This window comes from Heterocephalus glaber, unplaced genomic scaffold, assembly GCF_053883595.1.
Source record: "Heterocephalus glaber isolate CG9 unplaced genomic scaffold, H.glaber_assembly_v1.0 deba00000122, whole genome shotgun sequence".
Lineage (NCBI taxonomy): Eukaryota > Metazoa > Chordata > Mammalia > Rodentia > Bathyergidae > Heterocephalus > Heterocephalus glaber.
The window spans coordinates 39543973-39571964 of record NW_028258138.1 but is presented as its reverse complement, the minus strand read 5'-3'; the positions used below and the strand labels follow the sequence as shown (position 1 = coordinate 39571964).

Sequence of the window (27992 nt, the reverse complement as noted above, 5' to 3'; positions counted from 1 at the left end):
TTCTCTTGCTGTGCAGAAGTCTTTTAATAAGAAGAGATCCCACTTGTTGATTGTTTGTGCTAGTTCATGGGCAACTGAGGTTTTGTTCAGAAAAACTTTTCCTACACCGATGTCTTCAAGGGTTCTACCTAACCTCTGTTCCAACTGGTTCAGAGTTTCTATTTTAATATTTAGATCTTTAATCCATTTTGATTTTAGTTTAGTGCATGGTGAGAGATATATGTCTAGTTGGAATCTTTGGCAAGTTGAAACCCAATTTTTCTAGCACCATTTATTAAAGAGGCTATCTTTCCTCCAGTGAGGGTGTTTGGCTCCTTTATCGAAGATGAGATGGCTGAGTGTGTCTGATGTTGTTTCTGCATCTTCCAATCTGTTCCACTGGTCCTCAGGTCTTTTTCTTTGCCAGTACCATGCTGTTTTTATCACAGTAGCTTTGTAGTAAAGTTGCAGGTTGGGGATTGTGATACCCCCTGCCATGTCTCTTTTACCTAGAATTGCTTTTGCTATTCTGGGTCTCTTCTTGTTCCAAATGAATTTTTGGATTGTTTTCTCAAGGTCCATGAAGTATGCTTCAGCAACAGATTTTTAATGCAAAATAGTAGATTCTTTTTCATTTTAAAAATTATAATTTTATCTTTGGCAGGTGGTGCCTTTGCCAAACAGTTTTGTAGCTAGATTATACTTGTGAAAACCTTACCAGGAAGAGGGAACATGAAGGCAACTTGTGACAGCTAAGTGATTGTTGACAGAGCAATCATACATTTTTGATGCACAGACCACTAAGTGTAATAATGAATACTAAAGTCTGATGGGAAGAATCTGAACTAGAAAATATACATAACTTTTATATAGCATTTCTATATGTCAACAACAATAAATTTTACATCAATATTTTATTTCAAGTAATATTATTTAATTTAATTGTTTTGTTTGCAAAGATTAGGAATCAACAAATTTTTCTGTAAAGAACCAAATTAGATACTCCATACATTAGGTTTTGCAGGTTAAAATGCAAAATTGAGAATATTATGTAGATATATGCACCACAAGAGAGATTTTTTTTGGTAATTTTATAGAGGAAATTGAACACATTATAATTGAGTGTAATTAGGGAATTATTTTAATAAGATTTCATTTACTCAGAGTTTAAAAACAATGTTCCCCATTACAAATTATGATAAATGTTTATCTGTTGGTGCTGATGTAAATGAGATTTTACAGAGTTCATCTTTGAAAAAATTTTTTTTCAGATACAGAAGTGCCACACACTGTTATCAAAGTACTAACATATGATTTTAATTGCAGATATTTATCCCATAGATGGCATTGATAAAATTCTATATTTTCTTGTTATTTTTACTATGTATTGTAATTATTTCCAATTTAAAAATGAGATGACAGTGTTTCAATTGTAAAGTTAAATGATTTATGAAATATAGACATTTCCTTTGTCTTTACATTAAGATGAGAAAAAATGCTTTTAAAGCTGTAGCTTGGTCTTGCAAATCACATATGCTCAAAATATTTGTGGGAAGAGAAAACTTATTTTAACTTTTGATAGCACAGAAATGAATAAAATAAGTTTACATTATACCAATGATTCATATAACACTGTCTAAATGATTTATTACAGTATAACTTTTATAAGCACTATTTTGCCTTGAAATTACAGGTTGAATTTATTAGAAACATTATCAAATTCATAGCTAAAGTTAATTTTTAAAGACATTTAGTAGCTGCTAATAGAGGCCAACTGCAAGTTATTTTTTACAAAGAAAAATATTTTGGTCTCATTCTTCAGCTCAAAAAACTCAAAGAAGTTTTATTGATCTTGACCTGTCCAACTGCTGTATAGTAGGATAAGTTCAGGATATTCAGCTTCAAAATCTGACCAGAAACAAATGAATAAACAGACTAACAAACAAACAGTATCTATGAAATATCTTCTAGAGTGAATGAAGTTTACCAGTGACAATGCTAACACATGGTAGCAAAACATTTTAGGCAAAATAGCAGACAATGAGTAGCAAAACGAATGCATATGGTCATAAAACACCTTGTATTTTTACAAGCTTTTAAAATTTTTCAAATTAGCCTTTTTGCACTCTCTACAGTTTTCCAGCATCAATTGAAACACATCTTAACAAATTCTACATCAGTTTGTTCTAAATTAGTTTTCTCAACTTCTTTGAAATATTGTTACCTATACTTGTTCCAAGCGTGCTGTTCATAGATGATTCTTGTCACTTCATACTGAAGGAGGACTCAAGTAAACAACTGAGCACCTGTCAATTCATCTGGGAGTACTAGACATCACTTCTCTTGTCCGCAGTTGGTTATTGTTTCTATTCTCAATGCCTTTAAATCAAAGTAACTGTTTTTGTAGAAAGGAGAATTGTCTTTATAAGGCAAATATGTAAAATCCATCTTTAGCTCTCTGGCAAAAAAAAAAAGAAAAGGAAAGTAAAGTAAAAAAAGACACAGGCTAGATTTGACCCCTGGCAAAAGTTTGTTGACATTTGTACTAGATGAGATGATTCAGAGAGATGTATAATTCTGCATAAAGGGGACTTTAGATAAAATAATTTAAAGTATGGACACACATATAGAAGCACTCATATACTTATGTAGTATGTATACATGACATGTAAAATGGCATGACAATAAAATAGTGCATATTAAATTTGTTGCAATTTTCTTGTTTTATGCTGTATTCCAGTTCCAGTAAACTAGGATACACATGAAAATACAGACATGAAACCACTCTTAATGGGACAGAAGTATGTGCTGAAGCTAGGTCACACCAGCTAACTACAGTCAACTGATAAAATTACCTTGAGTCAAATATTAAATTACATACACGGGTATGTAATATATTTGTTAAATAAATTCTACTTAGAAAGATAATACTATGCAGCATTCACATCTTCTTAATTTTCATGCTACATTTTGCTCTTTTCTGTGTTCTTGAGATTATGCCTACTGTTTCTTCGTGGTGGAAATAATATACAAAATGTGTATTTGCAAATCACTTTCCAAATCTGTATTCAATGACTACACATTTGTAGTTCAAAATTGGCTATAATGGATATTTATATGCTGAAATAGGTAAATGCTACAAAGTAGGACTTGATTTATAGTCTTGCTGGATGTCTAAATTTAAAAATTTAATGAGTAAATGCACAGTAGGTGTAAATGTGTGTTGGGTCCGTAGATTACTTTGTGGATAGTTTGCATAATCCTGGCTGTTTCTCTGTCAGGCTTTGGACTTAAATAAAGGATTCTGGGAGACTAATTGGAAGTCTTCCTGGAACTGGCCTTTTTATGTCACACCTAGCACTCAGTGGCACTGGGACTCCCTAAATATCAGTGTAACAGGAAGTGGTAACTAAAAGTGCAGCCTCCAAGAGTGAGCTGAAACGCCGCAGGATGGGCTGTCTGACACGAGGTGCTCAGGCCTTCAGAGAGAATTTTCACCCTCTCCTGGCATTAAGGACTGTCATCTCTAACCCCCCCCCCCGCCCCCCGCCCCCGGGGAGGCCCGATGGAGCTTGCCAAGGCTTGGGAGAGGGTGGGGAGTGAAGTACCAAGGGAAGCGCGATTCCTTGAAGGCCTCTGTCTCACCGTCCGCGTATTCCTTGCCCAGGGAGTTGCTGCTCTGCTGTCCCTGGAGAGGACGAGTGAGGAAGCATGGAACCCTTGAGATCAAACATTTCCTTCAATTATGCACCCTGTCCCTTTTCGAGAGCACAGTCCCTTTCTAGGGGCGCTTGGAGGGCCAGAGCTGGAACGTGGTCGGGCAGGGGACACCTCAGCCAGGACCTGGGCTGGAGACCCAGGGGCTCGGATGGTGGGCGCGGATCACACAGGTACTCCCAAGCCAGGGCTCAGCGGCTCTCAGAGCCCTTTTTTCTCATCCAGCGGAACGGTGGATTCATCTAATTCCTCCACTGGGTCCTCCAGCAGGGCTCAAGCCGCTTTCTTCCAAGGACTTGCGTGGGGATCTCAGCCCCGAGATTCTATGGGGCGACCACCAGGGAAGTGGAGCCCTCTTGTGCGGTGCCGCCTCAGGTTGGGACGGAGGTATGGGCGCCTCGGAGGATGGTGGGCATGAGACACTTCCAACACCTGCGCTGTGGCTTCCCCTCCAACCCCAGGGGTCAGCTCTTGCTCCTTCCTCATCGCTCTATTCCCAGGCTTTTTCTTTTATTTTCTCAGTCGAACAGCCTACCATGATCTTCCTTTAAAGGACTCTCCTTAAGAAGCAGCCTGTCACTTATGTTTTCTTAGCATTATAATGCATGACATATTCACCATTAAATTAGTCCAAAATGTCTTTTATGTTAATATTTAGGTTCAGGATCATAGGCTTGTCTTAAGGGTACGAAAGTGAAAAGCAGTACAACATCCCTGGATAATAATTCAATAAAAGATGAAAGAAACTTAAAAAAATACTCTTGGATTTGTCTCTTCTTTTTCTAAGATTTTCCAAAAAAATGTGAAATTCTGATGATCTATAAAGATCTTCATCACAATATTATTTACAAAAGAATAAATAAAGATAATTTAGCCAGCAAGAGACTGGTTAAATAAATTGTGATACATCTATCTTATGGGACAAAAGTTGTCATGAAAAAGGTTACATAATCATGTAACAAAAAAAGAGACAAGAGAGAGAAAACCACACTAATAAAAAGTAACTGTACTTGCCAAAATATTTATGAAAAAAATTTTAAGACATGTTGGTAAAATTGTTATTTATGTGGCCAAAGTATCACAGATTGAAAAAAATGAAAACAATAAGAAAAAATGTCAATAAAACACGAATAAAGAGTGTACTCAAAAGAAATCTCAACATACAAAAGAGGAAGAAAACACCCTATAAAAATTTAAATTAGCTATTTGTATAGATCAGTCGAAGATTAAAAAGTCATTATATTAATGCTGGTACCACACTGTACATTGTTAAAAACTATTTTAGTGAAATTTATTCACAAAATACCTAGTTAATATTTATTGTCTGCCAGATACTAAGAAGTGTGTTTTTTAGGCCCAAGGTAATGGGACAAGTGTTTTTCTGTAAGGCTCCAGAGAAAAATTATCACCATTTGGGGTTTTCTCATCTGGACAAAATTCACCTCATTCCACTGACTTGGGACATAGTCTTGCTCTGAGTAGTGTGATGTAGGCAGATTGAGAGTATAGGAGTTCAACTTGAGGCTTTGAGAAGAGTCCTATGAGGGCTGGGCATGTGGCTGAGTGGTGGAGCACTTGCCTAGCAAGACTGAGGTCCTGGGTTCAATCACCAACAACTCCCCAGCTCCCATCAAAAAGTGTGCAGGGTTCTGCTTGCCCTAGTGTGCTTGAGACATCCCTCATAAAAGGAACATGGCTATGTATCTATTGTTCTAAATTTTAGGCTTAGCCCTTGAATATAAATAGAACTGCCTGAGGGGAACAATGCAGACAAGGTCAGGAGAAAGCATGAGGGTCAACAGAACTGTAATTCAATAGTAAGTCCTTGTAATAAGCCTCTAAAAGTTGGAAACATAACCCTGTATATGGTAAATGAAAAAAAAATCTAACCTTTGCCTACATGGAGATGTGGGATGGATATGTGCAGTAAACAAGTAATCACATAATTCTATAATACAAATTGTCATAATTGTTAGCTCAGAAAATTGGAAAATCATAGAGTATGAAGAAAGAAACGGGAGGAATTAATTTCAATTGAAGTTAGTTTTAATTGGAAGATAGGCAAAGGATAAGGAGAAAAGCAACTCAGGACCAAGGAAAAGAGGAAGCAAAAGAGAGGTGGAAGGGAGGGTGCTGGAGCTACAGGTGGAGTGCAAGGCAGATGGAGCCCATGGGGCGCAGAAGACAGGAGGGTGGCTCTCGAGGGGCCTGGAAGTCCATGGTGAGGACTTCGGGTCTCACAAGAAGCGCAAAGGGAGCTATGAGCTGAGCATTGATTTCATACCAAAATTTATATATATAAACCTATTAGTGTCATAGAGTAAATTCTGCCCTTGATACCTATCCACAAATGGACTTTCAATTTTGAAATCCCAAGCTGTGAGACTGAAAAACCCTTAACTACAGATATAGGAAACTTTGTGAAATCATGGGTTGAAACACTGTCTATATGATTTCTTTCATGGAAAAAACCACTATCTCTCATAGAAGCAAAGGGATATCTTTATTAAGTTTATTTTCAAATAAATGACATTTATGAAATATGCTTCAAATATTCAAATATTTATCACCTGCTATTTTATTGAATGGTTGCTTAACAGGAAAACTATTCAAAAGAAAATTTTTCTTTTAGAAGTGAAACAAAATTTTTTCTGTTTCTGATCATAGAAGAGTCTTCTTAAATCACAAGAAAAATACTATGAATTATTGTACTATCTAAAAATAAAGTGGAAGTAATATGTGGTATTGATGAGAGAGACAAAGGGAGAGTTAAGATGAAAGGCAAAGGTGGACTATTAGAGAAGAGGAAGAAAACAAAGGGAGAGGAGAGAAAGGCAAGGCAGGGTTGGGAGGGAAGTGAAAATGATCAAGGTATGTTATACACATTTATAGATTTGCCAAAATGAAACCCATTAACCTGTAAAAAGTAATATGTACCCATTAAAATAAAAGCTTACTGGATTGTTTTAGTAGACTAGTTAAGGAGCAGACTCCCCATTTGGCAGAGAAACAAGTCAGAAGAATGTGCTCACCATATGCCAGTGAAAGGAGTACCAGGCATGCTCCATTCTGTCTTTCCCTCATGGAGCACCTGCCACGTCTACATCTCTGGGGGTTCTGACCTGATGGGCTGGCATCTGGTCCTCAAGTCTCAGTCTCTGCACACCAGTTTACTGAGGGTATGTGAATATCCTCAAGATGATGATGATCAAGAGAATTTCCTGATATTCTTCTTGACCTCTGCCAAATATCCAATCTAGAATACCAGGTACATAAAGATATTTATCACAATGTTCATATTAAACTCTTACCCAAAAACTTTTTATCTGAAGTTCCCAGTTTCCATTGTTTTCTGCCTTAAGTTACCAAAGTTACTCTCTATCATCAGTATTCCTAACCTGTTATCATGAGTTTCTTTCAAGGAAAATACACCAATATTGATACTTGCCAATGATTATTTTCAATTTTGCTGAGAGCTTTTGGCTTATATTTTATAGGTGTCCATTTCTTGCCATGCATGGCTGGCCATTTCAATTGCTTTGGAATGATTCTCCTTTATCTATTTTTTCCTTTACTTGTGGTAAATTCACTCTAAATTGAATACTCCATGAAAATGAATTTTCTTTTCTTGATGCAGTTGAGGAAGGACATAAAAATGTTTTCAGGAGTTTTCTTTCTACTTTCTGATTATGGTTTTCTGATTACTACATAATGTTTTTCTTTGATCTTTAAGAACAATGATTATTGTAATAGTTGCCATTTTGTGTGTGTGTGTGTGTGTGGTACTGGAGATCGAACTCAGGACCTTGCGCTTGCCAGGCAGGCGTGGTGCCACTGAGCCAAATCCCCAGCCTGACACCCTTAACTCTTAAAGGAGGAGAGGTTCATTTAGCTCATGATTTCAGTCTATAGTTAGCTGCTTCCAAGGCAGAAACATCATGGGGTAAGTGTGCACTGGAGCAAGTTGCTTAGTTCGTGGTGGTGGTAATGCAGAGCAGGGGAAAAGCTTCAGAATGGAAGGCACTGAAATGGAAAGGAACTAAGGACAAAGCAGAGACTGACAGTCTCAACACTTGCCCCTCCTGTCTCAAGGCTCACTCTTTTGCTAAACTCATGAAAGTCACTATCCCCAAAAGATGAACTGCTGAAACAAAACCTGCCTGTACCTCCCTATCTCCCTATATGTTAAAGATATACTGTAAAAAAAGGTTAAAAAAAATAAGCAACATTACCTCCACCTCCCTACCATTAGCTAAGTTCTACTTCTACAAAATCCTTCTTGCTCACCCACCCTGACTTAAGAACAGATAAATATGAGAACAAACTTAAAAACGTAGCTCAGATTCTGGAAGATGACTTCCTCTGGGCCTGTTAGAGATAATAAACCTGCCTTTCCCTTCAATTCTGAGTGCTGCTCTCTTCCTTGGTCTATTGCCCCTCCGAGTGCCATTTCAGGAGCAGAGATGATGGTTAGTACCTAGGCCCCCAGATGGCTCCCAAGCTAATCAGGTTAACAGAGTTAAGGTTAACCATGACAATTATTTTATCTTCTTCAATTAGTTTAGCATGCATTTGGTTTCTGTTCAAGAGAAGTGTGTCAGTTTCTTATGGCTGTTATAACAAATTACCACAAAGTTAGCAGCACAAATCCATGATCTAATAGTCTGGTCAGTGTAAGTCTGAAATCAGTGTCACTGGGGTAGAATCAAGGAACCAATGAGCTTCATTTTCTCTACAGAACCCATGCAGAATCCAGTCTTTCTTTTTCACAGCTTTTAGCAAGCACACATATCATTCAGTTCATAGCTGCATCACTTAAAACTGTTTTCCTTGTATCATTTTCTTTTCTGAATCACTATCCTGCCTCACTCCTACAAGAACTCAGGTTGTTACTTTCGGCCAACAAATAATCTAGCATATTTTTGCCCATCTCAAAACACTTAAATTAATCATATCTACAAAGTTCTTTTTGCCATGAACTATGTTTTCATGTTATGGGGCTCAGGCTATGAGGGACCATTATTTAGCCTGCCATAGTTAGTTTTAGTCAACACATCAATCTCTTTTTTCAAAACGTCCAAGACATTTCTAATTTCTGATGCATTTGTTTTATGAGACTCAGTTTACCCCATTCATGTTGTCTTCATGACATCCTTGCCTCCCTGGGATAAATCTGACTTTGTCAGGGTGTATGATCTTCTTGACAATCCTTTGTATTCTGTTTGCCAGTATCTTGTTGAGGATTTTTGTTCATTAGGGATATTGGCTGGTCATTCTCTTTTTGGGGTGTGTCTTCCCCTGGTTTTGGGATCAAAGTAATACTTGCTTCCAGGAATGAATTTGGAAGCCTGGTTTCCCTTTCAATTTCCTTGATGAGTTTAAAGATTAATGGTGATAGTTCTTCTTTAAATGTCTTGGATCCCAGAGGAAGGGGTTTCCGGTCCATCATTCCACCATTCCTAGTCCAGAGGAAGAGACTTCCAGGCTGCCATTCCATGGCTTCCAGGACAGATGAAGGGGCTTCTGGGCTGCTGTTCCACCACTTCTAGCCCAGAAGAAGGGGATTTCAAGTCACCATTCCACTGCTTCCAGTGCAGAGGAAGGGGGTTCTGGTCCGCCATCCCACCATTCCCATCCCAGAAGAAGGGACTTCTGAGCTGCCATTCCACTGCTTCCAGGACAGAGTCAGGCGCTTCTGGGCTGCTGTTCCACCACTCCTAGCCCAGAGGAAGGGGCTTCCAAGCAGATGAGGTGAGCCTCACAGGTGCCAATAGCAACCTCATGCTCCGTCAAAAATAAGAAGACATGTAAACAAGCCTCAAAACCAGATTTCCAGATCACCTGCAGCAATCCCAAAGGGAAATTAAATAGAACACTCTGCTACTCAACCACCTGGACTCCCTGAACTGGCAAAAAAAAAGGAGATGGAAAAAATGAAATCAGAAATAATTTCTCAGATAACAGCACAGATTATGCCCATAGTGCAAGAGATGATTAATAAATCTAGAGAGGACACAGATAAAAAAAATAGAGGATCTGAGGAACATGATGGAATCTCAACATAGGAAAGAAATGGAATCCATAAAACAGATGCAAACAGATTTCCAGGAGATTAAAAAACTCCATTGAAAGTCTACACAGCAGAATGAGCCAACATGAGGAGAGAATTTCAGATATAGAAGATAAGTTTGGAATTAGTGTCCAGGAAAAGAAAAATTGCTTAAAAACTATAAGAGACCATAAGAAACCAATTCAGCAGCTGCTAGATGATACAAAGAAGAATAACATAAGACTGATCGGAGTCAATGAAGAAACAGGAGAGAATGCAGATGAAGAAAAAAAACTGTTCACAGAAGTAATGGCAGAAAACTTCCCGAGCAGGGGAAAAGAACTTAACATAAAGATAAGTGAGGCATATAGGACTCCACATAGCCTTGATCAAGATAATCTACATATAGACATATACTTGTTAAGATTCCAGAAACCCCACAGAAGAGCAAAGTTCTACAAGCAGTTAGAGAAAAGAAACAAATCCCACACAAAGGAAAGCCCATCAGAATCACAGCAGACTTCTCAATGCAAACCCCCAATTCAAGAAGAGCTTGGAGTGAGGTATTACAAGCCCTAAAGGAAAACAGCCTCCAACCCAGATTGATGTACTCTGAAAAACTGTCTTTCAAAATTGATGGAGAAAGAAGATACTTTCATGATAAAGAGCACCTCAAGAATTTCATGAATACCAAACCAGCACTCCAAAAAATTTTAGATAATATCCTAGGTACAGAAAATGAGGATCACAACCCCAGGAAGCACAGCAGAATGAATGCATCAAGTGCAACAAGAAATTAAATGTAAAGGGGGAGAATCCAATAAAAATAAAAAGTCATGGCAATGATAAGTCAATACATATCAGTTATAACCATCAATGTTAATGGTTGCAATTCACCAATCAAAAGAAATAGACTGGCAGAATAGGTAAAGAAGCAAAATCCAGCAATATGCTGCATACAAGAAACATACTTAATTCAAAAAGAAACTCATAGATTGAAAGTGAAAGGATGGAAAACAATACTCCACATGACGGGAACCCCCCCCCAATAGGAGTAGATATCCTCTGTGCAGATCAAGTGGATTTCAAACCAACAAAGATGAAGAGAGAGACAAAGAAGATCAAATCAACACTCATTCAGAGAGACAAAGAAGAACACTACATCCTTGCAAAGGGAACAACCCAAAAGGAAGACATGACAATCATAAATATCTATGCGCCAAACACTAGTGCCCTCAACTATATAAAACAAATACTAATGGGCATGAAAAGTCATATTTGTACTAATACAATAGTAGTGGGGAACCTCAATAACCCACTGTCACAAATAGATAGATCGGCTAAACAAAGAATGAGCAATGAAATGCTAGAACTCAATTGAACTCTTGAATAAATGAACTTAACAGATGTTTACAGAGTGTTATAACCCACAAAATTAGAATACACATTCTTTACAGCTGCACACAGGTCATTCTTCAAAATATACCACATTCTCACTTATAGCACATGTTTAAATAAGTGCAAAGGAATTAAAGTTATCCCCTATATATTGTCAGACCATAGTGTGATGAAATTGGAGATAAATAGCAAAAGAAATCCCCAAAATTTCATAAACACATGGAATTTGAACAACACACTTCTGAATAAACAATGGATCACAGAGGAAATTAAAGAAGAAATCAGACAGTTCCTTCAATTAAATGACAGTGACAATACAACATATCACAATCTATGGGACACAATAAAAGCAGTCTTACTAGGGAAATTCATAGCAGTGAATATTCATATTAGGAAAACAGAGTGAGTCCAATTAAACAATCTGATGATGAACCTCAAGCTTGTAGAAAAAGAAGAGCAGGACAAACCCAAAGCTCATACAAGGGAGGAAATTGTAACGATCAGGGCAGAAATCAATGCAGTGGAGACTAAGAGAATGATACAAAAAATCAATGAAGCCAAGAGTTGGTTCTTTGAAAGAATCAACAAAATTGACAAACCCTTACCCAATCTTATCAGAAAAAGAAAAGGCTTAAATCCATGCAATTAGGAATGGAAAGGGTAAAATTACAACAGACCCAGCAGAAATCCAGAGGATCATCAATACCTACTTCAAGAACCCATATGCCAATAGGGTGGAAAACACAGAAGAAATGGACAGATTCCTAGATACATCTGAATTACCAAAGTTGAACAAAGGAGACCTAAAAATTCTAAAAAACCCAATATCAACCAGTGAAATTGAAAACATAATTAAAACTTACCAACTAAGAAAAGTCCATGTCCATGTCCTGATGGCCCCACTGCTGAATTATACAAGATATTTAGAAAAGAACTACTACCAATATTGTTTAAACTCTTCAGTGAAATGGAAAGGGAAGCAATATTCCCAAATTCATTCCTGGAAGAAAGCATCACCTTGAAACCCAAAGCAGAGAAAGACCCAACTGAAAAAGAGAGCTATAGGCCAATCTCACTAATGAACATAGATGCAAAACTCCTTAATAAGATACTGGCAAATACAGTGCAGAAGATCATCAGGATCATACATGCTGACCAAGTGGGTTTCATCCCAGGAATGCAGGGATGGTTCAACATATGCAAATCAATCAATGTAATACACTATATCAATACAGCCAAGGACAAAAACCATATGATTATCTCCATAGATGCAGAAAAAGCATTTGACAAAATCCAATATGGACTTATGATAAAAACTCTACAAAAAATTGGAATAGATGGTCTCTACTTCAATCTGATAAAGCCATCTATGAAAAACCAACAGCCAGTATCATACTAAATGGTCAAAAACTGAAATCATTCACACTAAAATCAGGAACAAGACAAGGATGTCCACTATCACCACTCTTGTTCAAAATAGTTTTGGAAACATTAGCCATGGCAATTAGACAAGAGAAAGAAATAAAAGGAATCAAGATAGGTAATGAAGACCTCAAATTATCATTATTTACAGGTGACATGATACTCTATATAGAAGACCCCAAAAATGCCTGGAAAAGTCTTCTAGGATTAATAACCAAATTCAGTAGAATAGCTGGTTACAAGATCAACACACAAAAATAAATAGCTTTCCTCGACACAAACAACAGACTCACTGAGACAGAAATAGGGCAAACAGTTCCTTTTACCATAGCATCCAAAAAACTGACATACCTAGGAATCAACCTAACGAAAGAAATCAAAGATCTCTTCTCTGAAAACTGTAGCACTCTGAAAAGAGAGATTGAAGATGATATCAGAAAATGGGCAGACATCCCCTGCTCCTGGGTAAGAGGGATCAACATAGTGAAAATGGTCATACTTCCAAAACTGCTATATAGATTTAATGCAATTCCAATTGAGATCCCAGCAGCATACTTCACGGACCTTGAGAAAACAATCCAAAACTTCATTTGGAACAAGAAGACACCCAGAATGGCAAAAGCAATTCTAGGCAACAGAGACATGGCAGGGGGTATCATAATCCCTGACTTGAAACTATACTATAAAGCTACGGTGATAAAACAGCATGGTACTGGTAATGAAACAGAGCTGAGGAATAGTGGAACAGATTAGAAGGTGCCAAAACAACTCCAGACACACTCAGCCTCCTCATCTTTGACAAAGAAGCCAAGCACCCTCACTGGAGGAAAGATAGCCTCTTTAATTAATGGTGCTGGAAAAATTGGGTTTCAACTTGCCAAAGATTAAAACTAGACCTATATCTGTCACCATGCACTAAACTAAAATCAAAATGGATTAAAAATCTAAATATTAAAATAGAAAGGCTGAACCAGCTGGAACAGAGATTGGGTAGAACTCTTGAAGACATTTGTGTAGGAAAAGATTTTATGAACAAAACCTCAGTTACCTGTGAACTAGCACAACCAACAAGTGGGATGTCTTCTTATTCAAAAGTTTCTCCACAGCAAGAGAAACCACCAGCAGTGTGAAGAGACAACCCACAATGTGGGAAAAAATCTTCACCTGCTGTTCCTCCGACAAAGGCCTACTATCTTGAATCTCCAAAGAACTTAAAAAGATCGGACCTCTCAAATTTAAAGAACCAATTCAAAAATGGGCATCTGCAATGAACAGACATTTCTCAGACAAAGAAGTAGAAATAGCAAATAAATACATGAAAAAATGTTCAACATCACTGGTCATTTGAGAGATGCAAATGAAAACAATGCTGAGATTCCACCTCACTCCAGAAAGAATGGCTGCTATCATGAAATCAACCAATAACAAATGCTGGTGGGGCTGTGGGGAAAGAGGAACCCTTCTCCACTGCTGTTGAGAGTGTAGATTGGAGCAACCACTATAGAAATCAGTATGGAGATATCTCAGGGAACTAGGACTGAAAGACCCATTTGACTCAGCTACTCCCCTGCTGAGTACCTTCCCCAAAGAATTAAAAGAATTATACCACAGTGCACCCATGTTCATAGCAGCACAATTTATAATAGTTAAATGTTTGAAGCAGCCCAAATCCCCATCAACTGCAGAGTGGATAAAGAAAATGTGTTTTTTTTATAAAATGGGTTCTACTCAGCCATGAAAAATGAGAAATCAGAGACATTTATAACTAAATGGATGCACATTGAGGTGATACTCTCAAGTGAATTAAATAGGACACATATGTGTAAATACTGAATAGTTTCTCTAGTGTGAGGAACTGAAAGTGTAAATAAGGACTAAAAGGTACAGTAGATAATGTGAAATAGGAGGAAAAAGGGCAAAGGGGAAGGGGAAGTGGGAGGGGTAGGGAAAAGGAAAGAAAGGAATGGAATTAGTATGAAAAAATGGAAAAATGTGAACAAAATCTTTCTAAATAGGGAGGGATGGAGGGGTTGGAGGGAGGGCAGGGGAAGGGGGAAAAATAAGAACCAAGAGAGATTATGTAAAGGTGCAAATTTCCAAATTTCCAAAGATGAATGTCATTATATTGTATACCTAAAATGTTATGAATAATTGATAAAAAATACATGTCTTATAGAATTCAGTGGTGAAGCCATCAGGATCTGGGCTTTTCTTTGTTAGTAAATTTTTTATTACATTTTCAATTTCACTCATTTTAATTGGGGTGTTTAGAATTTCTGTCTTTTTCATTTAATTTTGGCTATTCGCATTTATCTAGGAACTGTCCATCTCTTCCGTGTTTTCCATTTAATTAGAGTACAGGTTCTCAAAGTAGGTATCAATGATCCTGTGGGTTTCTGCTGGGCCCTTTTCATTCTTAATTGTATAGATTTGAGCCTTTTCTTTCCTTTTTTGATAAGGTTGGCTAAAGGTGTATTGATTTTATTTAATCTTTTGAAAAATCAACTCTTTGATTCATTGATTTTTTGTATTTCTGTCAGTCTCCATTGCATTGATTCCTAGTCAGATCTTTATAATTCCCTCTCTTGTATGAACTTTGGGTTTATTATGCTCTTCTTTCTCTAGGAACTTGAGGTTCTGCATTAGGTTATTTATTTGAGTTCTCTCTGCTTTCCTAATATGGGCATTAACTGCTATGAATTTTGCATGTAGAACTGCTTTCATTGTGTCCCATAGATTCCTATATGTTGTACTGGCATTATCATTTACTTGTACAAACTTTTTAATTTCTTCTTTAACTTCCTCTGAGATCCATTGGTTGTTCAGGAGGGTGTTGTTTAATTTCCATGTGTTTGTGTGAGTTTTGCAGTTTCTTATGTCATTGATCTCCAATTTTATTGTACTATGGTCTGATAATATACAGGGGATAACTTTGATTATTTTACATGTATTTAAACATGTCCTATGAGCTATCATGTGGTCTATTTTGGAGAATGACCCATGTGAAGCCAAAAAGAACATGTATTCTGTTTTTTTGGGGTTGATCACTCTGTAAATATCCATGAAGTCCATTTTTTCAATAGCTTGTTTCAGTTCTAAAATTTCATTGTTAATTTTTTGTCTAGATGATCTGTCTATTTGTGATAATAGGGTATTGTGGTCCCCCACTACAACTGTATTAGTGCTTATTTGATTTTTCATGTCCATTAATATTTGTTTTGTATAGTTGGGGCATTCATATTTGGTGCATATATATTTAGGATTGTCGTCTCTTCCTCTTGGATTGTTCCCTTCACAAGGATGTAGTGATCATCTTTGTCTCTCTTAATTAGTTTTGGTTTGAAGTCTGCTTTGTCTGCAAATAGGATTGCTACCCCTGCTTTTTTCTGGGATCTTGTCGCTTGGAGAATTGTTTTCCATCCTTTTACTTTCAGTCTATGTATTTCTTTTTTACTTAGGTGTGTTTCTTTCATACAGCATATTGTTGGATTTTGCTTTTTAATCCATTCTGCCAGTCTATTTCTTTTGACTGGTGAATTGAGAACATTAACATTGATAGTTATAACTGATAGATATTGACTCATCCTTGTCATGATGTTTTACTATTGTTGGCTCTTTTATTTCTTATTTTATTCCCCCTTTCCCTTTAGTTTCTTATCTTGCCTGGTGGCTTCCCTCTTTTGGGCCTCATGGAATGTGACTTTCATTGTCTTTTTCTAGGATATTTCTTAGAATTGTTTGGAATGCTGGTTTAGTGTTCATGAAATTTCTCAGGTGAGCCTTCATCCAGAGCTTCTCTCCCCGGGTTAGCCAAGCAGCCTGAGGCTCCCCGGCTGTGTTCCAGTTCCTGTCCCCTGCACAGTGAGGTCCCAGGACAGGCTTGGATCCCCACCTTTACCCAGAGCTTCTCTCCACAGGTCTGCCAAGCAGCCCGAAGCTCCTTGGCTGTGTTCCAGTTCCTGTCCACAGCACGGTGAGGTTCCAGGAGCAGCTTGGAGCCCCACCTTCATGCGGTGCTCTGCTTAGCCAAGTGGGCCCCTGCAAGGCACAGTTTCATATCTCCCCCACCCCAGCCTTATGGCTCTTCTGCTACCTGGTCCCTCACTACAGAGGCACAGGGGATTATACTTCACATATTTAAAGGTGATAGATTAATAACTACCACAAATTGTCATTTTCTAAGCTGTGCTTGATGCTATGGTATTGCTGATTGTAACATTTGGCCTAACATGTTGTGATTGATCTAATCAGTTTTCCTTCCTGGTATAAGGAAAATAAAATAGCCTCAGAGTCATCAGAGCCTCAAAACCTAAACACAAGCCATATCTGGAAGGCACTTCTGAAAAGCAATTATTCCACAAGGGTTTTAAACACAAGCAACAAAGATACCTACATTAAGCAATTTTGAAATATCAACCCACTAATTAAACCAAGGACAGTACCAAAAACAAAAATGAGAAGACATTTAAGCAAGGCACAAACACAGGCTTCCACTCCACAAAAAGGAAATTCTGGGGGAAATGAGGTGGAAAAGTCAGATACTCAACCACCTGGACACCTTGAACTGATAGCACAGGAAGTAACAAAACAGATACATGAGGCTCTAGAAAAATTCAAAGCAGAAATAATCTCCCAGATAAATACAGAGATGGTGAGTAGGGTGAAAGTCATGATTAGAGGCTCTAGAGCAGAAACAGACAAGAAAATAGATGAGATCAGAAACATGCTGGAAGCCATGAATGCCCAGCATAAGAAATGGAAACCATGATCGCCCAACATAAGAAAGAAATGGAATCCATGAAACAGATTCAAACAGATATTCAGGAGATTAAAAACTCCATTGAGAACATGCAGAACAGACTAAAAGAATCTGAAGACAGAATATCAGATATAGAAGACAGGATAGCAGTTAAGGACCATGAAAACAGGGATTTCTTAAAGATAGTAAAGGACCATGAGAAATCAATTCAACAGCTGCTAGATGATGCAAAGAAGAATAACATAAGACTCATAGGAATCCATGAAAAAACAGGAGAAAGTACAATTGACATAAAAAACTGTTCACAGAAGTAATAGTAGAAAACTTCCCAGACAGAGGTGGAGAATTGGACACACAGATAAGTGAGGCATATAGAACTCCACCCAGCCATGATCAAAAAAAATCTACACCTAGGCATATAATAATCAAGATCCCAGAAACTCAACAGAAGAACAAAATTCTATAGGCAGTTGGAGAAAAGAAACAAATCACCTACAAAGGAAAACCCATCAGAATCACGGCATATTTCTCAACACAAACCCTTAAATCAAGGAGAGCCTGGAGTGAAGTATTTCAAGCCCTAAAAGAAAATTACTTCCAACCTAGACTGTTGTATCTGGCAAAACTATCTTTCAAAATCGATGGGGAAATTAGATACTTTCACAACAAAGAACACCTGAGAAATTTCATGAATACCAAACCAGCACTCCAAACAATTTTATGCAATATCCTAAGAAAAGACAATGAAGGTCACAACTCCATGAGGGCCAACAAAAAGAAGGCACCACACAAGGTAAGGCACTAAAGGGAAAGGGGGAAAAATAAGAAAAGAGCCAACAACAATAAAACATCATGGCAAGAATGAGGCAATATCTCTCAATTATAACTATCAATGTTAATGGCCTCAATTCACCAATCAAAAGAAACAGACTGACAGGATGGATTAAGAAGCAAAACCCAGCAATATGCTATATACAAGAAACACACCTAACTCAAAAGGAAATTTATAGACTGAAAGTAGAAGGATGGAAAACAGTTCTCCACACAACAGGATCCCAGAAAAAAGCAGGGGTATCAATCTTATTTGCAGACAAAGTAGATTTCAAACCAAAACTAATTAAGAGAGACAAAGATGGTCATTACATCCTTGTGAAGGGAATAATCCAAGAGGAAGAGATGACAATCCTAAATATTTATGCATCAAATACAAATGCCCCCAACTACACAAAACAAATATTAATGGACATGAAAAACCAAATAAGCAGTAACACAATTGTAGTGGGGGGACCTCAACACTCCTTTATCACAAATAGACAGATCATCTAGGAAAAATTTAACAATGAAATTCTAGAACTGAACCAAGCTATTGAACAAATGGACTTAAGAGATATTTATAGAGTGTTCCACCCCACAAAATCAGAATACACATTCTGTTTTGGCTGCACACGGGTCATTCTCCAAAATAGATCACATGCTAGATCATAGGGGAAATCTAAGTAAATGTAAAAGAATTGAAGTTATCCCCTGTATATTATCAGAACATAGTGCAATAAAATTGGAGATCAAGAACATAAGAAACTGCAGAACACCCAGAAACACATGGAAATTGAGTAACACTCTCCTGAACAACTAATGGGTCACAGAGGAAATTAAAGGAGAAACTAGACAGTTTCTACAAGTAAATGATAATGTCAGTACAACATACAAGAATCTGTGGGACACAATGAAAGCAGTTCTACATGGGAAATTCATAGCAGTGAATGCCCATATTAGGACAACAGAGAGAATTCAGTTAAATAACCTAATGCAGAACTTCAAGCTCCTTGAAAAAGAAGAGCATAACAAAATCCAAAGCTCATACAAGAAAGGAAATTATAAAGATCTGAACAGAAATCAATGCAATGGTGACTAAGAGAATGATACAAAAAATCAATAAATTGAAGAGCTGGTTTTTTGAAAGAATAAATAAAATCAATAAACCTTTAGCCAACCTTATCAAAAAAAGGAAAGGAAAGGCTCAAATCCATACAATTAAGAATGAAAAAGGTGAAGCCACAGCAGATCCAGCAGAAATTCAGAGGATCATCAATACCTACTTTGAGAACTTGTACTCTAATAAAATGGAAAACACAGAAGAAATGGACAGATTCCTAGATACATACAAATTGCCAAAGTTAAATGAAGAAGATATAGAAATTCTAAACACCCCAATAAGAATGAGTGAAATTGAAAATGTCATTAAAAATTTACCAACAAAGAAAAGCCCAGGTCCTGAGGGGTTCACTGCTGAATTCTACAAGATATTTAAAGAAGAAATATTGCCATTACTCTTTAAACTCATCAAGGAATTTGAAAGGGAAGCAAGGCTTCCACATTCTTTCCTGGAAGCAAGTGTTACTTTGATTCCAAAACCAGGGAAAGACCCAACCCAAAAAGACAATACAGACCAATCTCCCTAATGAACATAGATGCAAAACTGCTCAACAAGATACTGGCAAACAGAATAAAGAGGGTCATCAAGAAGATCATACACCCTGACCAAGTCGGATTTATCCCAGGGATGCAAGGATGGTTCAACATTCGTAAATCAATAAATGTAATACACTGTATTAACAGAGTCAAGGACAAAAACCATATGATCATCTCAATAGATGCAGAAAAGGCATTTGACAAAATAAAGCACCCATTCATGATAAAAACGGTACAGAAAATTAGAATAGAAGGTCTTTATCTCAACCTGATTAAGGCTATCTATGAAAAACCAACAGCCAACATCATACTAAATGGTCAAAAACTGAAAACTTTCATGCTAAAATCAGGAGCAAGACAAGGATGCCCACTATCACCACTTCTGTTCAATACTGTTTTGGAAACATTAGCCATAGCAATTAGACAAGAGAAAGAAATAAAAGGAATAAAGATAGGAAAGGAAGAAGTGAAACAATCATTATTTGCTGATGATATGATACTTTACATAGAAGACCCAAAAAACTCGGTCAAAAGCCTTCTAGGCCTAATTGATTGATTCAGTAGAGTAGCTGGATATCAGGTCAACACTCAAAAAGCAATAGCCTTCTTATACACAAATAGCAGACCATTGAGAGAGAAATTCAGGAAATAATTCCTTTTACAATAGCATCTAAAAAAATGAAATATCTAGGAATCAACCTAACAAAGGAAGCAAAAGACCTCTACACTGAAAACTACAGCACTCTGAAGAAGGAGATCGAAGAGGATATAAGAAAATGGAAAGATATCCCTTGTTCCTGGATAGGAAGAGCCAATATAGTGAAAATGGCCACACTCCCATAACTGCTATATAGATTTAATGCAATACCAATTGAAATTCCAACAATATACTTCACAGAACTAGAGAAAACAATCCAAAAATTCATTTGGAAGCAGAAGAAACCTAGAATAGCAAAAGCAATTCTAGGCAACAGCGACATGGCTGGGGGTATCACAATCCCCAACTTGAAACTATACTACAAAGCTACTGTGATAAAAACAGCATGGTACTGTCAAAGAAACAGACCTGAAGATCCTTGGAATAGATTAGAAGATGCAGAAACAACTCCAGACATACTCAGCCACCTCATCTTTGACAAAGGAGCCAATCACCCTCCTTGGAGAAAAGATAGCCTGTTCAATAAATGGTGTTGGAAAAACTGGGTTTCAACCTACCAAAGATTAAAACTAGACCCATACCTATCAACATGCACTAAACTAAGATTAAAGTGGATTAAAGAGCTAAACATCAAGACAGAAACAGTAAACTTGCTGGAAGATAAGTTAGGTAGAACTCTCAGTGACATTTTCATAGGAAAAGACTTCATGAACAAAACTTCCATAGCATGGGAACTAGCACAAAGAATCAACAACTGGGACTTCATCTTATTAAAAAACTTCTGCACTGCAAGAGAAACTACCAACAGAGCTAAGAGACAACCTACAATATGGGAAGAAATTTTTAGCAGCTGTATCTCAGACAAAGGTCTACTATCTAGAATATATAAAGAATTGAAAAAAATCAGACCCCCCCCCAATTCAAAGACCCAATTCAAAAATGGGCATCTGAAATGAACAGACATTTCTCAGACAAAGAAATAAAATCAGCAAATAAATACATGAAAAAATGTTCAACCTCACTGGTCATTTGAGAAATGCAGATGAAAACAACACTGAGATTCCACCTCACCCCAGAAAGAATGGCTGCTATCAAGAAATCAACCAGTAGGGCTGGGAGATTTAGCTCAGTGGTTTTGCCACCTGCTGGCCAAGCACAAGGACCCGAGTTTGGTCCCCAGTACCAAAAAAAAAAAAAAAAAAAAGAAATCAATCAATAACAAATGCTGGTGGGGGTGTAGAGAGAAAAGAACCCTTCTCAATTGTTGGTGGGAGTGCAGACTGGCACAACCACTGTGGAAATACATATGGAGATTCCTCAAAGAACTAGGACTAGAGGTCCCATTTGACCCAGTTATTCCTCTACTGGGTGTCTTCCCCAAAGAGTTAAAAGAATCATACCACAGTGATATATGCGCACCTATGTTTATAGCAGCATAATTTGTAATAGCTAAGGATTGGAAACAGTCCAAGTGCCCATCAACTGGAAACTGAATAAAGAAGATGTGTTTTTTTTAATAAAATGGAGTACTACTCAGGCATAAAGAACGAGAAACTAGAGTCATTTATAGCTAAATGGATGCACATTGAGGCCATACTCTTAAGTGAAATAAATAGGACACATGTGTAAATACCGAATAGAATCTCTAGTGTGAGAAACTGAAAATGTAAATAAGGATGAAAATGATTAAAACGAATAATTGATAATTTAAAATAGGAAAAGGTCCAAAGGTGGAGGGGTGGTGGGAGGGGAAGGGGAAAGGGAAGAAAGGAAAGGAAAAAGTATGAGAAAGCAAAAAAAAAAAAAAAAAGGAAATGAAATCTATGTAAATAGGGAAGGGTGGTTGTGGTGAAGGGCACATAAGTAATGGGGAAAAAAAATAAGAACTAAGATACATCATGTTCAGGTACAAACACCCAATGATAAATGTAGATATATTGTATACCTAAAATGTACCAATTATTATATAAATTTAAAAAATTGTCACTATTTTCTGATGATATGATACTCTACATAGAAGATCCAAAATACTCTGCCAAAAGACTTCTAGACTTAACTGACAGATTCAGTAGAGTATCTGGATATAAGTTGAACACCCAGAAAACAATAGCCTTTTTATATACAAATAATAGACTCACTGAGGGAGAAATTAGGGAAACAATTCCTTTTACAATGACATCCAAAAAAATGAAATATGTAGGAATCAATCTAACAAAGGAAAAGATCTCTACACTGAAAACTAGCACTGTGAAAAAGAAGATTGAGGAGGATATAAGAAAATGGAAAGACATCCCTTGTTCCCGGGTAGAAAGAATCAATGTAGTGAAAATGGCCATACTTCCAAAACTACTGTATAGATTTTTATCCAATGCTGATTGAAATTCCAAAAATATATTTCACATAACTAGAGAAAACAATCCAAAAATTCATTTGGAACCAGAAGAGACCTAGAATAGCAAAAGAAATTCTAGGCAACAGAGATATGACTGGGGTTATTACAATCCTCAACTTGAAACTATACTACAAAGCTACTGGGATAAAAAAAAAAGCATGGTACTGTCAAAGAAACAGACCTGAAGATCCTTGGAATAGATTAGAAGATGCAGAAACAACTACAAATGTACTCAGCCACCTCATCTTTCACAAAGGAGCCAACCAATCTCATTGGAGAAAAGATAGCCTATTTAATTAATGGTGTTGGAGAAACTGGATTTCAACCTGCTAAAGATTAAACCTAGACCCATACCTATCACCATCCACTAAACTAAGATCAAAGTGGATTAAAGATCTAAATATTAAGACAGAAACATTAAATTTGCTGGAAGATAAGTTAGATAGAGCTCTTGAAGACGTTGGTATAGGAAAAGACTTTATGAACAAAACCTCAGTAGCATGGGTACTAGCACAAAGAATCAATAACTGGGATCTCATCTTATTAAAAAGCTTTTGCACTGCAAGAGAAACCAACAACAGAGCTAAGAGACAACCTACAATGTGGGAAAAAAATTTTCAGCAGCTGTACCTTAGACCAAGAACTACTATCTAGAATATATAAAGAACTGAAAAACATCAGACCCCCCAAATTCAAAGACCCAATTCAAAAATGGGCATCTGAAATGTACAGACATTTCTTACACAAAGAAGTAAAAGCAGCAAATAAATATATGAAAAAATCTTCAACATCACTGGTCATTGGAGAGATGAAGGTGAAAACAACACTGAGATTCCACCTCATCCCAGAAATAATGGCTGCAATAAAGAAACCATCCAGTAACAAATGCTGGCAGGGGTTTGGGGAGAAAGTAACCCTTTTCCATTGTTGGTGGGAGTGCAGACTGGTGCAACCACTGTGGAAAACAGTATGGAGATACCTCAAAGAACTATGCTTAGAGGTCCCATTTGACCTAGCTATCCCCCTGCTGGGTATCTTCCCAGAAGAATTAAAAGAATCACACCACAGTGATATATGTGCACCTATGTTTATAGAGACACAGTTTGTAATAGCTTAAGCTTGGAAACAACCCAAGTATCTGTCAACTGGAGACTGGATAAAGAAGATGTGATTTTTTTGTAAAATGGAGTAGTACTCAGCCATAAAGAAAGAGAAACTAGAGAAATTTATAGCTAAATGGATGCATATTGAGGCCATCCTCTTAAGTGAAATAAATAGGACTCACTTTGTAAATACTGAATAGTTTCTCTGGTGTGAGAAACTGAAAGTGTAAATAAGCATTAAAATGATTAAAATGAATAATTGATAATTTGAAATAGGAAGAAAGGGTCCCAAGGGGTAGGTAAAGTGAGAGGGGAAAGGGAAAGAAAAAAGGAAAGAAAAATTATGAGAAAAAGAAAAAATGGAAACAAAGTCTTTGTAAATAGGGAAGGGTGGAGGGGGTGAAGGGAGGACAGGGAATGAGGAAATAATAAGAACCTAGATATATCATGTACAATGATAAATGCTAATGTATTGTATATCTAAAATGCACCAATAAAAGAATTTAAGGAAAAAAATGATTTATTTGAAAGTCATTGTAATTCATTGAAATTCACTGTAAATGTTTTAGTCATCTCACTTGTTTATAAGTACTTTTGAAATAAATTTAATGTTTAAAACCCAGCAAAATTATTTTTAAAGATGTAAACATAAATTGCTTGCTTGTTTTAAGACAGACTTTTTTTTTTAAAAAAAAAGAGAATGTGATGTAATCATTTGTTTGTTTGTTTGTTTATGCCAGGATTAATTCCCACAGACTTGAGGAAATAAACTTTGTTCTTTTTCTTTGGTGTGGTATGGTATGCTATGCTGTGGAAGTCATCCATTTTATCTCTCTAGGTTTCATAGGGCCTGATTGCAATTGTAGGAGAGAGACTTCATACACAAAAAGTACATACCTAGAAGTCAGAGAGGAAAGACCTTGCTAAAGAGTCTGGGTATCTTTCCTCTATCAAACGTAGGCTTAATTTCAACAGAATCCTCTTTTTTTCATGTATTTATTTACTCAGATTTGAAGCCAAACTAAAGTGGGCTCAAATTTTCATTCATTTGCATATTTGCTCAATAAATATGGAACTCTAAAATTCAGTGATATGAACAGTAAAATGAATATACTATACTGCATAATTTCTGAAATGGTTCTTGGGGTTAAATAAGAATTCATATCAAGTGCTTAACATGGTATCAAGGGACTAGTGCTCTCAGTAAATGTTAGATTGCTATCACTGTTGTCTTTATTATCTATTTACTAATTTAAAAACTATCAAGTATGTTTTATACTGTGAGAGCTATTAGATTCTGAGGATAAGAACAACAAATAATATAATTTATTTGTCTAACATACACTTTTTTCTAATATTTGTCTAATGTAGTACATATATTTATGATATGATTTTCCCCCGAAATGGTTCTGTGTAGTAGTACATATAAAGAAATAATTATAACATTGATCTCTAGCATGAGAAACTTGAGGGCCAAAGAACATAATATTATTCTCAAGACTGTCCAGCTCATAGAAGAGCCAGAATTTGATGGTAGCTATCCCAGACCTGTTCTATTTTCTTAATGACTCACACAAAACCATATGTTGCCTTTGACACAATAAAGAATGCTTAATTCTGGGGCTTCAAAGAGTAATATATTTTAGATGACTTTGTAAAGAAGAGTATGTGTTTATTAAATGGGGAGTAGGGAGGAAAAAATGAAAGAACAAACATTGGAAAGAAAAATTAGCTTTTTCTTTTCATCAGAAGTGAAACATTAAAGGCCAATTCCAATAGTAGCAATATTAAATTAATATCAATTTTATACATTTTAATTGAAAAACATGAAACTATTACACTTTTTAAATCAGTTATATATTTATTCCTATATTTTTGTTAATGGCCTTGTAGGAAGGTAGAAAATAAAGTCCTACAATAAAAGAAAAAGTCATAATTTTTAATAGAATAGGGAAAGATAAATAGAAGTCCTTAGGGCTGGGGATTTAGCTCAATGCTTTTGCCATCTGCCTGGCAAGTGCAAGGTCCTGAATTCGATCCCTGGTACAAAAAAAAAAAAAAAGATGTCCTTAAACAATTAGAGTTTGTTTTTTCTCAATTGTTAATAAGGAGAAAAATAGAGTTCCGATTTTGTCCATTCTTTATGTGTGCACTGTTTGTTGTTTTTGTTGGTGGTGGTGGTGGTTGACTTGCAAAATGAGGATTTGCTAACTGATAGGTTAATGTAATACATTGCATTCATTGTACTCTAAATTCTGTATGGGAAGAATTTGTGGTGGTGGATTGTTGTTGCTTTTGGTGACAGGTGTCAAAAAATCATTTAAACAATAGGTGATTAGGATTATGAAGCTAAGGTGAAAATAAGAGAAAATATTTGGTCAAAAATAATCTCTTTCACATTATCTATTATACATTTTGATCCTTATCTACACTGGAAGAAAAGGTTCAAGGGGGAAAGGAAGTAAGAGGGGTAGGGGAAAAGAAAGAAGGGAAAAGAATAAATATGAGAAAAGGAAAAAATAAAAACAAAGTCTTTGTAAATAGGGAGGGGAGGAGGGGTTGAAGGGAGGGCAGGGGAATGGGGAAAAAAAATAAGAACCAAGATATATCATGTAAAGGTACAAATTCCCAATGATGAATGTCATCATATTATATTCCTAAAATGTACCAATAAACTTAATGGAAAAAAAATAATCTCTTTGACAAGAATGTTTCCTTCAGTATCTCTATAACCTCCCACTCCACCATACGTGTTCTTGATTCCTACCTAACCAGAAATTCATTGTCAACTACTGTACTTTAAAGCTGCCTCTTTTTATGCTCCTTTTTATTTTCTTGGGAACATCTTGAAAATATTAACTCTTTATAGGGAAAGGGAAAGGGGACGTTACCTGCAGTGATCCTGGTCTCCTGCAAGCCGGTATGATGTCAGCAAGATAGGAAAGTGGGAAATAGAAAAAACACAGAGACTTGAGAGAAACTGAGACTTGGGTTGATCTAAGCTGCTGTGGGCAGCAAAGACAAAAGACTCCCTGGACATCCAGTGCTTGTTCATTACCAGTGTGGGAATTGGGGTAACTGGGCAGGCCTTGGGACACCTGTGATAACAAGTATCAAGAAGGCAAGACTGTAGAAAGAGGGCACAAGCATATCTTTGCTGAAGAGAACAAACGCTTAATTCAGAAAGGAAGAATTTAGTTGGAGTCAGTTGACCTTGACTGGGAGTGAACTCAGCCAAGCTCTGCTACTTCCAGTGTAACACAGCCTAATTATGGAGTGGCAAGAAGCTTGTGCCGTTATAGCCTGCTAATACTGAGCAAAGGTGTCTGTTGCAACTGTTGATTACCACCACCTTATATTTATCTTCTTTAGACACAAAATATTATTAGAACTTTTAAAATACAGCATAGTAAATGGATTCACAAGAATTTTATATTCTCTAGTAAAAGCTGGCTTTTTAGTTAGTTCACTGGTCAATCAAAATCTATTACCCAAATCAATTCTTGCCAAATTCATCCATTACTCAAGTCCCTTATTTTCCTTCTTCTTTTTCTATGTTATTTGTTACTCCTTTTACTCTATTTGTTTAAACCAAATTATTTTCAGAATTTGTTTTACCATCAAAAATTTCTTCCTTAATGACTTAAATTTGGTTTCCACCTATTTCTAAATAATTTGGAGGCAGTATAAGATAGAAACTTGACTTGGATATTCATTGCAGTTCTTTCCTTTCTGGCTTAGGCTTTCTGGATCTAAGATAAGATACTTCATGTATGGAATAGAAACCACTTCATGGTTTCCTTGTGAGAGTGAAATCAAGTACAGCACTTGAGGGGTCTCTTATATGCCCTGTAGAAGAGAAGGTATGCAGTTAATATTAATTTCCTTCTCCCTTTAATTTTTCTTAATGAATGTTTTCTTTTCTCACTATCCCTTCTGTATGTCCTTTTTGGAATCCTTCTCTCTTCTTGATGTTTTGTTTATAATAATTTCTTCAGGGTCTCCTGTCACAATTTTACTGACATTCAAAATCTGAAGCTTCATTC

The 27992-nt window shown here is 36.6% G+C and overlaps 1 long non-coding RNA gene across 1 annotated transcript; it reads right to left on the bottom strand.

Moving 5' to 3' along the window:
• Positions 1–938: 938 nt before the first annotated feature.
• Positions 939–26943, bottom strand: LOC110344525 (uncharacterized). Its single transcript, XR_002387129.2, has 4 exons — positions 26838–26943; positions 6729–6952; positions 3588–3667; positions 939–2437 (listed from the first exon to the last, which is right to left on the bottom strand). It is a non-coding gene; the product is annotated as an uncharacterized LOC110344525 (long non-coding RNA).
• Positions 26944–27992: the final 1049 nt, after the last annotated feature.